Source organism: Hyla sarda, chromosome 10 (assembly GCF_029499605.1).
Source record: "Hyla sarda isolate aHylSar1 chromosome 10, aHylSar1.hap1, whole genome shotgun sequence".
NCBI classification, from domain to species: Eukaryota; Metazoa; Chordata; class Amphibia; order Anura; family Hylidae; genus Hyla; species Hyla sarda.
This window is the reverse complement of record NC_079198.1, coordinates 57,764,272-57,781,989: the sequence shown is the minus strand read 5'-3', so window position 1 is coordinate 57,781,989 and position 17,718 is coordinate 57,764,272. Positions and strand designations below refer to the sequence as shown.

At 42.2% G+C, this 17,718-nt stretch overlaps 1 protein-coding gene across 1 annotated transcript in view; it reads right to left on the bottom strand.

Moving 5' to 3' along the window:
- The window catches only part of LOC130294084 (sulfotransferase 2B1-like), a 110,906-nt gene extending 103,775 nt beyond the window's left edge, over positions 1-7,131 (bottom strand). Inside the window, exon 1 of the mRNA XM_056543502.1 lies at positions 7,017-7,131. The gene's annotated coding sequence lies outside the window, so the exon portion shown is untranslated. The remainder of the gene's footprint in view (positions 1-7,016) is intronic.
- Positions 7,132-17,718: the final 10,587 nt, after the last annotated feature.

Here is a 17,718-nt window from a genome sequence, read left to right as displayed (position 1 = left end):
AAGGCACCCTCCTGATGCGTCCTAGCTGATCGGGACATCGCGTTTTTACCGCGATGGTCAGCCCGACTGAGCAGCTGGGAAGCTTTTACTTTCACTTTAGACCTGGCGATCAACTTTGATCGCCATATCTAAAGAGTTAGATCTGCCGCAATGGCAATGGCCAACATTAGCCACGGGTCCGTGCCGCAGAGCCGTATAAACCCAGTGTTTTGCGCAAGGGGTTAAAGCTATGTTTTCTATAAAACACCTGAGCATGTCAGGATAAATCACAGTGTGTCGGGATCATGTATTTCATGCTACCTGCTATTAAAAAAATGCCAAACTGAAAAACGCCAGGTTGATCTGGCATTTTGCAGTTTATTATTGACTTGCAGCTAACATCTGGACGCTGGAGGGTTTTTTTTGCTGAAAAAACGCTGTGCGGGAAAACTGGCGTTTTTTATGGCGTTTTTGCAAAAAAAAAGCCTCAGTGGAATTCCAGCCCTAGGCTGTTTTTATAATGTGTGTTTTTGTTGCATTTTTTACATGAAATTGTTTGATTGGTAAACTCATTGAAAGACATGAGCGTTCATCAAGCAAAACAGAAAGCAACAAAAACACACAGTGTGAACACGGTATTGATTCAAATCTTTACATATTTTCACGTTTGTAGTTTGCATAAACAAGGTGAGAATAAGAAGTGAATGTCAGCCAATCACTTTCTAGGCAACAAAACACATGCATGCAAGTAGCTGCTACAATTGTGTTACAAAGCATAGTAAGGCTAAGTTTCCACTTTTTTTTTCTCTGGCAGTTTTAGGAATACTGCCACTGCAGTTTTTGAGCCAAAGTCAGAAGTGGATCAATAAGGGAGGAGAAGTGTAAGTTCTTCCTTTATATGTCCTATTTCTTTTGAATTCTCTTCTGGCTTTGGCTTAAAAACTGCAGTGGTAGTATTCCAAAAACTGCCAGAGAAAAAAACAAGTGGAAACTTAGCCTAAAAAGAACACACTGACTGAATACAAAATGATTAAAAAAATAACAAATTGTCATATTCCAAAAGGTTAAAACATTTATCTCAGAAAATAATCTAACAGTAATGAATGTGCAAAGTGTAAACAAGCAACAAGTAAAAACAAGATCATCCCACATTTATAGTATAATGAACCAGCATTCCTTTATCATTTATAAAGTAGTATAAGTGTGATGTCCTGTGGTTTTGGACTGTCTCGGGCAGCCTGGCAGCACAAGGTGTTGGGCCCACTGAGGTTCTGTTAATGGAATATTTATTTATTTATTGTAATAAAAGAATAATATTTTTTCCTAAATAAATGTTGTTATTGTTTCATGTATATATGTTTAACATGTTATTTTGTCTTTAAGAGTGTTACCCATGAAACTCTGCGGTGAACCCCATGTGACCCTGCCTGCCAAAGAGACCCCAAAATTCTCCCCTGTATAGTGAGGTACAGGGAAGGAGTTAGGCTAGGTTCAGACTACGGAATTTCCGCCTGCAATTCCGCTTTGAAATTGCAGCTGGAAATTCCGCTTGCTAAAATGTATAGTGTAGTGAATGATTTTCTGTTCACAAATTCACACTTCGGAACTTGTGAAGCGGAATTTGTGAACGGAAATCCGCTTGGAAATTTCCGCCTGAAGAATGGCGTTGCTCTTTCTTCAGGCGGAAATCCGCGCGGAACACATTGCAGTCTATTGGAGACTGCAGTGTCCGCGCGGTCCTAGCGCCAACTGATTCAGTCAGCGCTGGTCGCACTCGGAATCTCCGGAAATTTTCTGCCCAGAGATTCTGTAGTCTGAACCTAGCCTTAGTCAGTCCACTGCTGGTACTCAGTCCAATCAGTTCACTCTAGTGTGGCTCCTGAGCAACAGCTTGGCTCAGGTGTGCTGTGTGTCGTGTGCACTGAGGAGAGGCCTACTGCTACTAGTGGGAAAGTTATGCCCCTGCGGAGAAAGCTACAGTATATTAGCAGGACCATAGCTACCAGAATTCATTCATTCAACTACAACAAGTCTCAGAACGGCAACAGGGCTCCCAAGGGGGACATAACAAATGGAATTACACAATGGAATGCCCATAGACTTTAACAGGAAAGTGGAATGCCCATAGAGAATAACGGGCCAGAGCGGAAACTATTTGACATCACATATCAAATAAATCTTTATCAGACATATTCTCCAAACTCAGCGACGTTGTTTAATATTTAGATTAAGTGGAATTATCACTGTTTTCTGCAGAATGAAAAAATGTAATGCCCATAGACTATAATGGGAAGCAAAATTTGATGTTGAGTCTAAACCATTTAACATATCAAATAAATCTTTAGCAGGCATATTCTTCATATTCAGTGGGATTATTTAAAATTGAGATTGAGTGGGAGTATAATTGGTTTCTATGAAATGACAAGGGGAGTGAAAGAATGGAATGCCCATAGAGTATAATAGGAAGTAAAATATGAGCTCATTTGCTCATAAATCTGTGTTATTTAGTAAATTATCCTTTACCACAAGTGTTCTCCAGGGAGAGTAGCACATTGTAAAATGAAAATTACCTGTTTATTATAGAATACAAAGGTGAATGACAGAATGGAATACCCATAGACTATAATGGGATGCAACATTTGATGAAAAGTCTGAACCATTTAACCCCTTAAGGACCAATTGCGTACAGGTACGCCCTTGGTCCTGCTCTCCTGATATAACGCGGGGTTACACAGTAACCCCGCGTCATATCATGGCGGGCCCGGCGTCATAGTGAAGCCGGGACCCGCCTCTAATAGCGTGCAGCGCCGATCGCGGCGCCGCGCGCTATTAACCCTTTAGCTCCCAGAGAACCCAGAGCTGAGCCGCGCTGCTAAAAGTGAAAGTGAAAGTGGCCGGCTAGCTCAGTCGGGCTGTTCGGGATAGCCGCGGCTAATCGCGGCATCCCGAACAGCTGACAGGACAGCGGGAGGGCCCCTTCCTGCCTCCTCGCTGTCCGATCGCCGAATGACTGCTCAGTGCCTGAGATCCAGGCATGAGCAATCATGCGGCAGAATTGTTGATCACTGGTTTCTTATGAGAAACCAGTGATCAATGATGAAGATCAGTGTGTGCAGTGTTATAGGTCCCTATGGGACCTATAACACTGCAAAAAAAAAAGTGAAAAAAAAAGTGAATAAAGATCATTTATCTTCTCCCCTATTAAAAGTTTGAATCACCCCCCTTTTCCAATAAAAAAAAAAAACACAGTGTAAATAAAATAAAAATAAACATATATGGTATCACCGCGTGCGGAAATGTCCAAATTATAAAAATATATCATTAATTAAATCGCTTGGTCAATGGCGTGCGCGCAAAAAAATTCGATCAATAAGTCCTATCAATGCAAAAATGGTGCTGTTAAAAACTTCAGATCATGGCGCAAAAAATTAGCCCTCATACATGGAAAAATAAAAAAGTTATAGGGGTCAGAAGATGACAATTTTAAACGTTTTAATTTTCCTGCATGTAGTTATGATTTTTTCCAGAAGTCCGACAAAATCAAACCTATATAAGTAGGGTATCATTTTAATCGTATGGACCTACAGAATAAAGATAAGGTGTCAGTTTTACCGAAAAATGTACTACGTAGAAACGGAAGCCCCCAAAAGTTACAAAACAGCGGGGTTTTTTTTCAATTTTGTCGCACAATGATTTTTTTCCCGTTTCACCGTCGATTTTTGGGCAAAATGACTGATGTCATTACAAAGTAGAATTGGTGGCACAAAAAATAAGCCATCATATGGATTTTTTGGTGCAAAATTGAAAGAGTTATGATTTTTTAAAGGCCAGGAGCAAAAAACGAAAATGCAAAAACGGAAAAACCCCCGGTCCTTAAGGGGTTAATATATCAAATAAATCTTTAGCAGGTATACTCTTCAAATTAAGTGGTATTATTTAAAATTAAGATTGAGTGGGATCATATTTGGTTTCTATGAAATGACAAGGGGAATAACAAAATGGAATGCCCATAGAGTATAATGTGAAGTAAAATAAGAGCTGATTTCCACGTAAATCTATGTTATTTCAGAAATTAAACTTTACCACAAGTGTTCTCCGGGTAGAGGAGCACATTGTAAAATGAAAATGACCTGGTATTATAACTATTTTCTATGGAATACTAAGAGAATGGCAGTATGGAATGCCCAATGACTATAATGGGAAGAAAAATTTGGAATGAAAAGGTGAATAACAAAATGGATTGCCCATAGACTATAATGGGAAGCTAAATTTGATGTGGAGTCTGAACCATTTAACATGTCAAATAAATATTTTAAAGGGGTACTCCCCCCTAGACATCTAATCCCCTATCCAAAGGATAGGGGATAAGATGTCAGATCGCCACGGTCCCGCTGCTGGGGAGCCCTGGGATCCCCGCTGCGGCACCGCGCTCTCATTACAGCACATTGCAAGTCTATGGGAGGGGGCGTGACGACCGCCACGCCCCCTCCTATATACTTGTATGGAAAGGGGCGCACCGTGACGTCACGAGGGGCGGAGCCATGACGTAACGATGCTCCGGCCCCTGTACTGCCCGTCATTACGTGCAAAGCGAACTCTCTCTGTGCTGTAATGAGAGCGTGCTGCCGCAGTGGGGATCCCAGGGATCCCCAACAGCGGGACCGCGGCGATCTGACATCTTATCCCCTATCCTTTGGATAGGGGATAAGATGTCTAGGGGCGGAGTACCCCTTTAAGATTTAGTAGGATTATAATTGGTTACTATGAAATGACAAGGGGGATGACACAATGTAATGCTCATAGACTATAGTGGGAAGCAAAATATGAGCTAATTTCCACATAACTCTATGTTATTTAGGAAATTAAAATGGGAGGCTTTAAATATCCCATTTTATTAAGGTGTATCCATATAAATGGCCCACCCTGTATAATGGGAAGTAAAAAATGAGCTAATTTGCATGTAAATCTGTGTTATTTAGGAAATTATCCTTTACTGTGTACATTGTAGACTATAATGGGAAGCAAAATTTTATTAAAAGTATGAACCATTTAAAATATCAAATACATTTTAGGAGTACGGTCCCACATACCGTTTACGCAGCTTATTTCAAACTGCGCAAAATACGCTGCAAAAACCCCAATCACCATACACATAGGGGGAGATGTATCAAAAAATTGCCCAGTTGCCCATAGCAACCAATCAGATCGCTTCTTTCATTTTTAACAAGGCCTCTGCAAAATGAAAGAAGCAATACTATTGGTTGCTATGGGCAACTGCACAACTTTTCCTTTGCACAGGTCTTGATAAATCTCCCCCATAGGGCTTTCTGGTGGCAACCCTGGGTGTGCAGTGAGTTTTGGAGGTGTGGCCGAGCCTGCGTGACTTTGATGCACAGCCCCGCCTCCAAAACTCACTGCACACACAGGGCTGCTGCCCTGTGTGTGGGTCCGTAACCTTTAAAATGTATTTGATATGTTAAATGGTTCATACTTTAAATCCTATTGTGCTTCCCCATTATAGTCTATGGGCATTCCATTGTGTCATTCCCCTTGTCATCTTATAGAAACCAATGATGATCCCTCTAAATCTCAATTTTAAACAATCCCACTAAATATAAACAATATGCTTGCTAAAGATTTATTTCATATGTTAAATGGTTAAGACTCCACATCAAATTTTTCCATTATAGTCTATGGGCATTCCATTCTGTCATTCACCTTTGCATTCTATAATAAACAGCTATAATCCCAGGTAATTTTCATTTTACAATGAGCTAACTCTTTTTATGCCTTGTACCAAAATCAACTACATCATCTACACTTATTGCAGACATTCATATTAATGTCAGACCATTTAACAAGACCAAAGGAGGTGCAGTCGATGTATTGCAGCTGACAACTTGCACAGGAAAATAAATAAACAATGTATGATGTGTTAAAATTAATATATTCGATAATATTAAAGGTCTTTCCTGTCACAAATACAATAAAAGATTTTGTTTGCAACATAACAGTACAACATGAGCATCTGCGATGTCTTAATTTGTAACTACCACAATATGTTAGCCTTATAGTTCTCACATTCCAAAAATGAACTCTGAGATCCTGACCTTATATTCTATCCTCATATCCCTACCTCATTTCCCATCCTGGCAATAACTATTCTCTGCACCTGAATGCCTGGCAGTTAAATCATACTCTACCATCACGTTGGTCCTGTGGCCGAATTTTCAAAAGTCCTAGGCAATCTCTGCAGCCTGAAAGTAACCTTATCAGAATATGTACCAGAAGTCCCATAGACTTGCATGGGACATCATCTATACTACAATTTAACAATTAAGTAACATTTTCATTAAAATATATCCAGCCTTATTAAAGTTAAGCTGGAACATACATACACATTTAGTTTTATATATCTAGATTCACCTGACATCCTTGTTTATCATCGCCACATCCTTCAAACAAATATAAAACATACTCAATACACTTCATTGTGTTCCTTACAAACAAAGGATTTTCTTATTTTTGTAATTGCTGTGTATACATATATATATATATATATATATATATATATATATATATATATATATATATATATATATATATATATACCATCTTTTGTTATTTCTGTATATTTACCACCTTCTCTTCCATTCAACTGACTGCACAGATTCTGCTCTCATTAGTGTGCATTGCTATTCTACATGAAGGTTGTATTCTTTATATATATTGTCCAACAAGAATTACATTTCAAATGATCAAGTAGGGAATAAAACAGCTTCATGTACATTGTAAAAGACTATGCATTAAAATAAACTATAGTTCAGTGACATAATTCTGCAGAAACCCCCATCTTTGTGAAGAAGTTCCAGAATATATGTAACTGTTTATAGCACTAAATTAAACAATGATAGGTATATACTTTCTAAATGATTTTCCATAGCACTGAACAATCCTATGCACAACAACACCACATATATTTACTATATCTTATCTACTTAACTGTACACGTTTACTGAAGGGTTCCATGTACTTACGTTCAGCAGGTCGTCTGGTTCTGAGAAACACTTCTCTCTCTTATCTATGAAAGAACTCAGTCATGTGATCAGTGTTCTCATACCATAAACAGGGGGTTTTGTTCACAACTGATAGCACTTATGTAGCCTGCTAGGCACAAACCCAAAGGATCGCCACCACATTCCAAAACTATCATATTTCACACTGGGGAAAAATAAGAAAAGACGTGAAACAAGAAAGAAAAGAGCAGTGAAGTAGTATGAAAGATATTTTCACCAAGAGACACAAATATATATATATTAACTGGAAATGGCTGCGATTACAGCACCACAGTTTTTTTTAGACTATGGTCTATCTTTAACCCCTTAAGGACGCAGGGTTTTTCAGTTTTTGCATGTTTGTTTTTTCCTCCTTACATTTTAAAAATCATAACCCTTTCAATTTTCCACCTAAAAATCCATATTATGGCTTATTTCTTGCATCACCAATTCTACTTTGCAGTGACATCAGTCATTTTACCCAAAAATCAAAACGGAAAAAAAAATCATTGTGCGACAAAATCGAAGAAAAAACATTATTTTGTAACTTTTGGGGGCTTCCATTTCTATGCAGTGCATATTTTAGTAAAAATGACACCTTACTATTATTCTGTAGGTCCATACGGTTAAAATGATACCCTACTTATATAGGTTTAATTTCGTCTTACTTCTGGAAAAAATCATATCTACATGCAGGAAAATTTATATGTTTAAAAATGTCCTCTTTTGACCCCTATAACTTTTTTATTTTTCCACGTACAGGGAGGTATGAGGGCTCATTTTTTGCGCTGTGATCTGAAGTTTTTATCGATACCATTTTTGTTTTGAAATGACTTTTTGATCACTTTTTATTAATTGTTTTAATGGTATAAAAAGTGACCAAATATAAGCTTTTTTTTTACTTTTGGCATTTTTTTACGTGTATGCCATTGACCGTGTGGTTTAATTAACTAATAAAATTAATTTTATTTTTATAGTTCGGACATTTTCGCACGCGGCGATACCACATATGTTTATTTTTATTTACACTTTTTTTTTATGGGAAAAAGGGGGTGATTCAAACTTTTATTAGGGAAGGGGTTAAATAATTTTTATTAACACTTTTTTTTTTTGCAATGTTATAGCTCCCATAGGGGCCTATAACATTACATACACTGATCTTTCACACAGTGTTATCGGCGCATGACTGTTCCTGCCTGGATCTCAGGCACAGAGCAGTCATTCGCCGATCAGACACTGTGGAGACAGGTAAGGTCCCTCTCGGTGTCCTGTAAGCTGTTTGGGACACCGTGATTTCACCGCGGCGGTCCCGAACAGCCCGACTGAGCAGGCTGGATAGTTTCACTTTCGCTTCAGACTCGGCGGTCAGCTTTGATCGTCGCGTCTGAAGGGTCAATACAGGGCATCACCGCGATCGGTGATGTCCTGTATTAGCCACGGGTTCCAGCCATCCTTCGTCGTTAAGGGATTAAGGACCAGGCCCATTATGGCCTTAAAGGGGTACTCCGGCGCTTAGACATCATATCACCTATCCAAAGGATAGGGGATAAGATGCCTGATCGCGGGGGTCCCGCTGCCCCCCGTTAAAATCAGTCCCCGGGTCTGATTACTGTCGATCACGGGGCCGGAGCATTGTAACGTCACAGTCTCACGTCACCGTGGTCGGGAGCTGAAGCCTCCAGCGTTTCCTGAAGCCGCAACAGGTGGGTCCTGCAGCCGAGATCCCGGGGATCCCCAGCGGTGGGCCCCCCACGATCTGACATCTTAACCCCTATTCTTGGGATAGGGGATAAGATGTCGAGGGGTGGAGTACCCCTTTAAGGACCAGACCAATTTTATTTTTGCATTTTCGTTTTTTCCTCATCGCTTTCTAAAAATCATAACTCTTTTATATTTCCATCCCCAGTCCCATATGAGGGCTTGTTTTTTGCGTCACCAATTGTACTTTGTAATGACATCACTTGTTTTACCATAAAATGTACGGCTCAACCAAACAAATATTATTTATGTGGGAAAATTGAAAAGAAAACCGCAATTTAGCAAATTTTGAAAGGTTTTGTTTTCACGCTGTACACTTTCCGGTAAAAATTACATTTTTTCTTTATTCTGTGGGTCAATATGATTAAAATGATACCCATCTTATATGCTTTTCTATAATTGTACCGCTTAAAAAAAATCTCAAAACATTTTAACAAAATTTGTGTGTTTGAAATTGCCCTATTTTGACCAACTATAACTTTCTCATTTTTCCGTATATGGGGCGGTATGAGGACTCGTTTTTTGCGCCATGATCTGTAGTTTTTGTCAGTATCACTTTTGCTTAGGTTTTACATTTTATACATTTTTTATACATTTTTTTTTTTAATAAAATGTGACAAAAAAGCTGCAACTTTGGATTTTTTTTTTTACGTTTACGCCATTCACCTACGTTCACGCCATTCACCGTATGGGATAATTAACAATATATTTTAACAGTTCAGACTTTTATGCACGCGGCAATACCAAATATGTGTATTTATTAATTTTTTTATGCTTTTTGGGGGGTAAAATGGGAAAAACGGACGTTTAACTTTTTTTTGGGAGAGGGAATTTTTTAAATTGTTTTACTTTTTTATTTTACATTTTTTTACTTTCTTTTTTACAATTTTTATGTCCCCATAAGGGACTATTCATAGCAATTAGTTGATTGCTAATACTGTTCAGTGCTATGTATAGGACACAGCACTGCTCAGTATTATCGGTGATCTTCTGCTCAGGTCTGCTCGATCTCAGACCAGAGCAGAAGACCCGGGAGACGGCCGGAGCCAAGTGAGGGGACCTACGGCCGCCATGCTGGATGATTGGAGCGCTGTGGGCGATCCTATCATCCATTCAAAGTACAGCACTGCCGCAGATGCCGTAATCTGTATTGATCACGGCATCTGAGGGGTTAATGGCGGACATCCGCGCGATCGCGGATGTCCGCCATTACCGACGGGTCCCTGGCTGCTGATAGCAGCTGGGACCTGACGCGCATGATGCGTGCACCGCTTCGGTGCTCGCGACCATGGCGGCGCATAAATGTACGTCATGGTGCTTTAAGTACCACGTCACCATGACATACATTTACGTCCATTGTCGTTAAGGAGTTAAAGTGGTACTCCAAAGGCTGTTCCAAAGGCTGGAGCCGACGCCGGGAGATTGTGACGTCATAGCCTCGCCCCCTCATGACGTCATGCCCTCCCCCTCAATGCAAGTCTATGGGAGGGGGCGTGATGGCTGTCACGCCCCCTCCCATAGACTTGCATTGAGGGGACGGGCGTGGCGTTACATGGGGGCGGAGTCCTGACGTCACGGACTTCCGTTCCCGTAGTAGCAACTCAGACCCTCCAGCGGTTCCGGTGAAGAAACAGGTGGGTGCCGCATGCAATAATGCCAAGTCCCCAGCGGCGGGACCCCCACGATCAGACATCTTATCCCTATCCTTTGGATAGGGGATAAGATGTCTAGGGTGGGAGTATCCCTTTAAAGGGGTACTCCGCCCCTAGACATCTCATCCCCTATCCGTAGGCCAGGTTTACATGGCAGAATTTCTGCACTGAATTCTGCATGAATTTATAGCCTGCTGTGTAAATGGGTCAGTAGAAAGTCTGCTGTGTAAATGGGTCAGCGGGATCCCAGTAAAGTTTATTGGCTATATATTCATGCATGATTTTTTTATGTAGAATTACATGAAGAATTCAGTGCAGAAATCCTGCCGTGTGAACCCGGCCTTTACTGTGACAAGTTGCACATAAGATTTGTTAGAACAAAGGCTAATACAAACTGACGGTGACAGAAACAGTAAAATACTATTTTATTGTAAAACACAATGGACAGACATTACTTGTGCTGGATTGTGTGTATCTTTCTGTCACTTTTGCAACTTCTCACATTTGATACTGTGCAAAAAAAAAACAAAATCATAAATGACAACATGACCTTTGAACATTTAATCCTGTCTGTGCCTCATCTGTATAACTTGGCTGCACTATAACCTGTGAACAAACATCTTACTATGTATACTGCATGTGGAGCATGGCTGGCAATGACACTTCAAAGGCTTCATGGGTTTAATAGTTCAAACTTGGCTTCATGTAGTCCAAAATAAACAATAGCAGGTAAGTTGCACAGGCACTTTTCAGTATATAACACGTGCTATAAATTAAATACTCCACTTAAGAAGCGTTCCTAGTCTGTGCACTCTAGCATCAAAATAGTAAGGCTATGTTCACACACGAGCATGTCCTCACGGAAAATTCCCCCGACAGAACATACTAGGACTGCTCTGAAATGCACCGTCTTAAAGATGGCAATGCATTTCCGTGCAGACTCGGCAGAAAGAATAGACAAACCTATTTCTGCAGACACCGGAATTTGATTTTCTGCACCAGAAACATGGTGTAGAAATTCTGCCATGTGAAGAGTGCAGCAGAATCCAATTGATATCAATGGGACTCTGCTGCTGCGGAATGTCCGTGCAGAATTCTAATGGGTGACTAAACCACACCAGGCTCATGTAGTTTTCTTGCTTCTTTAGTACAGACTGAACCACTAATGCAGAGGTCTCCAAACTATGAACCATCCAACTGTTGCAAAACTACAACTCCCATCATCTCCAGGCAAGCTGGGAGTTGTGGTTTTGCAACATTTCACAGTCCACAGTTTGGAGACCACTGCACTTATAAATCCAACATAGGTCAACAAGAACTCTGTACTGGAGTGGGAAGGACTAGAGGGCATGGCCGACTCTAACCATAGTCAAAATAGGCGGCTGCCTGGACCCTGCATGAGATCGCCGGCGGCGGTGCTGTGCTGGCTCCTCTATCTGGCTGTCAGGAGCACAGCACAGTCACATCACATACACAGTAATTATTATATGATAGTGCTGCGCTCCAGACAGCCAGATAGAGCAGCCAGCGCAGCACTACTACTGCATGCTCCTCCTCGACACCTTTATCCAGGGCTCAGTCCTACTGGACCAACCCTAGAATTATGCCTCCGCCTGCTCCCCCGGCCAGGCCAACTGGATGCTAAAGGTGAACGACCTTAGAAGATGTCACATCATGTCACCAAATACATGTTGGGGGCGGAGCTTCATCATGCAGGATAGGAGAGCTGGTTTCTGAAGGACCCTTGGTGATGCTGTGGAGGAGGCGGGGCTGAGCTGAAGTGGAGGTCACATGATTCCTGCACAGCCACTGCTGTTGTGCTGTGTGTGAAGAAATCTGCACCTCAGTGTCATCCCAGTATTAAAGGGGTACTCCAGCCCTAAGACATCTTATCCCCTATTTAAAGGATAGGGGATAAGATGGCTGTTGGCGAGGGTCCCGCCGCTGGGGACCCCCACAATCTTTCATGAAACCCCCCGCTATCATCAGCCTCCGGAGCAAACATCGCTCCAGGTCTGATGAATCATGATCACAGGGCCAGAGTATCGTGATGTCACGGCTCCTCCCCCGTGTGAAGTCATGCTCTGCCCCCTCAATGAAAACCTATGGGAGGGGGCGTGACTGCTGTTACAGTGTTTGTTACAGTGTGTCACCCCAGTAGTAAGATAATTACATGAACAGTGGGTTTGTTACAGTGTGTCACCCCAGTAGTAAGGTGATTACATGAGGAGGGGGTTTATTATAGTGTGCCACACCAGTAGTAAGGTGATTACATGAGGAGGGGGTTTGTTACAGTGTGTCACCTGAGTACTAAAGTGGGGCAGGTCAATAGGTGGAGCCAATGGGTGTGGTCAAGGGGTGGCAAAATTTGCTTTTCCCTAGGGTGGCAAAAATCCTTGCACCAGCCCTGGTAGGGGAATCATTTCCAAAAACAATTCCATAAAAATCCAGGTTCAGAACAAAGCACTTCACTTGAAAGACTATTTTCACACAGTTTTCCTAGACTTGACACACCTAGCTTAACAATCTTGGAAAGGCATTATATTTCCTTCAGTACTTTTTCTGCCCCAAGGCTTGGCACATTCTCCAAACAAGTAATGGACTCTAGATGTGCCAACATAATCTTGTGGCTTCCCAGTCTATCGCCATCAAGTAAAGTTTGGTAGCACCTGGTCGCCACATTTTTCTATATATATGTTTGTTCCAGCATCACTTCCAAACAAATTTCGATAAAACTTGGTGCATGTTACTTATATGTCAATTACAAACAGAGGATAAATAAATTAACCCTTACCCACCCCCGTTTGTGAGTGTCAGGGTTTTTGTTTAAAGCCCCATGCAAGTCTATAGGAAATGTATGTTCCAGCATAACTTCCAAATGGCTGGAGATATTTTGATGAAACTTTGTACACATGTTACTTTTATGTCAAATAAAAATATCTGATAATTAAATTAACCCTAACCTACCCCTTTATGTGAAGGATGGGGTTTTTGTATTAAGTTCCTTGCAAGTAGATAGGACTTCCAGTACCTTGCTCCACAAGCTCCACTCTGCATCTCCTGGTGAGTGTGTCAGTCATGCCACACCCCTTCTACATGCCACACCCCATATTACAAAGCCACACCCACCATTTAAGCCACACCCCTTTTATTTTCTACCCATTTGTTCATTGGTCCGGCTTTAAAGTTACGCCCTCTTTCACAAAACCACACCTCCTTCTATTTTTGGCCTACAATCTCTTCATCACAATTCAGCCCCACCTGAGGACAGGATATGAAGATGACATGTGAGGTCGGGAGATGAGGACAGGATATGAGGACGGGATATGAGGATGAGATATGAGGTCGGGAGATGAGGACAGGAGATGAGGATGGGATATGAGGTCAGGATATGAGGGCGGGATATGAGGTCGGGATATGAGGACGGATGTGAGGACAGGTTATGAGGATGAGATATGAGGTCGGGAGATGAGGACAGGATATGAGGGCGGGAGATGAGAAAGGGATATGAGATTGGGATATGATGACGGGATATGAGGTCTGGAAATGAGGACATGATATGAGGTTTGGATATGAGGATCAGATATGAGGACAAGTACTTCCTCCTATATTGCTTTTTCTCCCCCACAAGGACTAGGTAGGAAAAACCAAGCAATGCTGGGTACTCAGCTAGTTTTTCATAAAAGACAAAAGAGCATGGTCAAAAAGAGTCAACTCAATAAATTACTAGGTGTTTTACCCTATTCACAACTTGCAATAGCACTGCCCTCAAGCCTGCAACCAAAATGTGTCTAGGCTACAAATTCCCAACCTATAGTTATTAAGATAAGAAAACCCAAAATTTGTTTAGGGAGGATCCGCTCGAATTGGCCGGCAGATTCATCTTAGATTAAATAGCTAATTTGGAGCTATACAGGAGCAGAGACTCCAATTCAAAGATATTGCATACCTCATCGATCAGTAAACACAGTTAACTCAAACTAATATATGCAAACCACAAAGGTTACCTATAATAAACTATATCAAGACTGTAAGGATTTCACCCTGTGGATAGCTCTGGGATCATCCTAGACACAGCCACATGACACGTTTCTTCACAATAAACCGGCAAAACAGCAAGTCCTTTCTGCAAATCTGGCTCCTCGACAGCTTTATTAGACAGGTTGCAGGATAAATAAAAAACATAAGACAGGAACAAACAAAAATCCTAGACCATCCATTCACTGTTGCAGGTGTCACTCACAGCCCTGGCTGTGTGTTCCTCACAAGGACCCCTTCCTCCCTCCAAAAGCCTCCTTGCTGTCTTCTGGGGAGAGCCCAGACTACACTGTCTGACTTCCTTTTAATACACCCTTTCCTTGCCACACTGTCACAAAACATATAGTTACACAGTAACATAATATAGTGGAAAAAAGACAATGTCTATCAAGTTCAACCAAGGAGATGAAGAGAAGGGAATTCTATATTTCTGCATATGCATTTATGTTATTTTGTTCTAGGAATGTATCTAACCCTGTTTTGAAGCCCTTAACTGTTCCTGTTGTTACCAGTTCCATAAATTCACAGTTCTTATGGTTAAGAAGAATGTGTGTCGCCCCTGGAGACTAAACCTTTTCTTCTTCAGATAGAGGGACTTCCCCCTTGTCTTTTGCAGGATTTTACCTGGAACAGTTTTTCCCCATATTTTTTGTATGGGCCATTTATATACTTATACACGTTGATCATATTCCCCTTAATCCCTTAAGGACCAAGGGCGTACAGGTACGCCTTTGCTCCCTGGTACTTAAGGACCAAGGGCGTACCTGTACGCCCGAGGGAATTTCGGTCCCCGGGGTGCCTACTGATATCGATCAGCAGGCACCCCGCGCAAATGCCCAGGGGGGTCATCAGACCCCCCATGTCGGCGATCGGCGCAAATTGCAAGTGAAATCACACTTGCGATTTGCGGTTATTCTGGGTCACACGGGTCTATGGTGACCCGGTGACCCAGAAAATAAGGGTGATCGTGGTTGTCCAAGACACCCACGATCCCCTTGAAGGGATAGGATTGAGGTGGCAGGGTTGCCACCCCTCCTATCCCTGCTATTTGTCGTCAAGACGCGACCACCAATAGCAGATCGGGGGCAGGGGGCTAACTTTTTATTTCCCCGTCCTGCCCCCCCACAATAGGCGGGGCAGAACGGGGAAACCGAAGCAGACCGGCGCTGACGTCCGCTTACCCTGCGGGCGAGGCTGCGGGCGACGATCGGTGTCGGAGATCGGCGAGCGGCGATGTCGTGCGGCTGGCTCCCTGGATCATACGGAAGCCAGTGAGTTGCCTAGCAACATCTGGAGGGCTACAGTTTGAGACCATTATACAGTGGTCTCTACACTGTAACCCTCCAGATGTTGCAAAACTATAACTCCTAGCATGCCCACACAGCAGTTTGCTGTCTGGGCATGCTGGGATTTCTAGTTTTGCAACATCTGGAGGGCCACAGTTTGGAGATCACTGTGCAGTGGTATCTAAACTATAGCCCTCCAGATGTTGCAAAACTGCAAATCCCAGCATGCCCAGACAGCAAACAGCTGTCTCGGCATGCTGGGAGTTGTAGTTGCGTACCTCCAGCTGTTGCATAACTACATCTCCCAGCATGACCTTCGGCGATCAGTACATGTTGGGAGTTGTAGTTTTGCAACAGCTGGAGGCACTCTGGTTGGAAAATTCTGAGTTAGGTAACAGAACCTAACTGAAGGTTTTCCAACCAGTGTGCCTCCAGCTGTTGCAAAAGTACAACTCCCAGCATGCATGGTCTGTCAGTACATGCTGGGAGTTGTAGTTTTGAAACAGCTGTAGGTCCCCCCCCCCCCCCCCCCATGTGAATGTACAGGGTACATTCACACGGGCAGGTTTACAATAAGTTTCCTGCTTCAAGTATGAGCTGCGGCAAAGGGTAAAAAACTACATATACATCCCCTTACACTGTCCCCCCCCAATAAAAATGAAAAACGTATTGTACGGTAGTGTTTCCAAAACGGAGCATCCAGCTGTTGCAAAACAACAACTCCCAGCATTTCTGGACAGCCAGTGACTGTCCAGGCATGCTGGGAGTTTAGCAACAGCTGGAGGCACCCTGTTTGGGAATCACTGGTGTAGAATACCCCTATGTCCATCCCTATGCAATCCCTAATTTATTCCTCAAATGTGCATGGCGCGCTCTCACTTCGGTGCCCTGTCGTATTTCAAGGAAAGAGTTTAGTGCCACATATGGGGTATTTCCGTACTCGGGAGAAATTGCACTACAGATTTTGGGGCGCTTTTTCTCCTTTTAACCCTTATGAAAAGGAAAAGTTGTGGTCTACACCAGCCTGTTAGTGTAAAAAAAAAAATTAACTAACATGCTGGTGTTGCCCTTTACTTTTCATTTTCACAAGAGGTAATAGGAAAAAAAGACCCCCAAAATTTGTAACGCAATTTCTCCTGAGTATGGAAATACCTCATATGTGGGCGTAAAATGCTCTGCGGATGCACAGCAAGGCTCAGGAGTGAGAGCGCACTATGTACATTTGAGACCTAAATTGGTGATTTGCACAGGGGTGGCTGATTTTACAGCGGTTCTGACATAAACGCAAAAAAAAAAAAAAAAACACGTGACCCCATTTTGGAAACTACACCCCCAATGGAACGTAACTAGGGGTATAGTGAGCCTTAACAACCCACAGGTGTTTGACAAATTTTCATTAAAGTTGGGTGGGAAAATTAAAAACAAAAAATGTTTTCACTAAAATGCTGGTGTTAGGAAAAAAAAAACCCAAAATTTGTAGCCCCACTTCTTCTTAATAAGAACATTCCCCATATGTGGATGTAACGTGCTCTGCTGGCGCACTACAATGCTCAGAGGAGAAGGAGCACCATTTGGGATTTTGAAGAGAACATTTGTCCGGAATTGAAGGCCACGTGTGTTTACAAAGCCCCATAGTGCCAGAACAATGGACCCCTCCCACATGTGACCCCATTTTGGAAACTACACCCCTCACATAATGTAATAAGGGGTACAGTGAGCATTTACGCCCCACAGGTGTCTGACAGATTTTTGGAACAGTGGTCTGTGAAAAGGAAAAATGTAATTTTTCATTTGCACAGTCCACTGTTTCAAAGATCTTTCAGACGCCAGTGGGGTGTAAATACTCACTGCACCCCTTATTAAATTCTGTGAGGGTGTAGTTTCAAAAATGGAGTCACATGTGGGGGGGTCCACTGTTCTGGCACCACGGGGAGCTTTGTAAACGTGTAT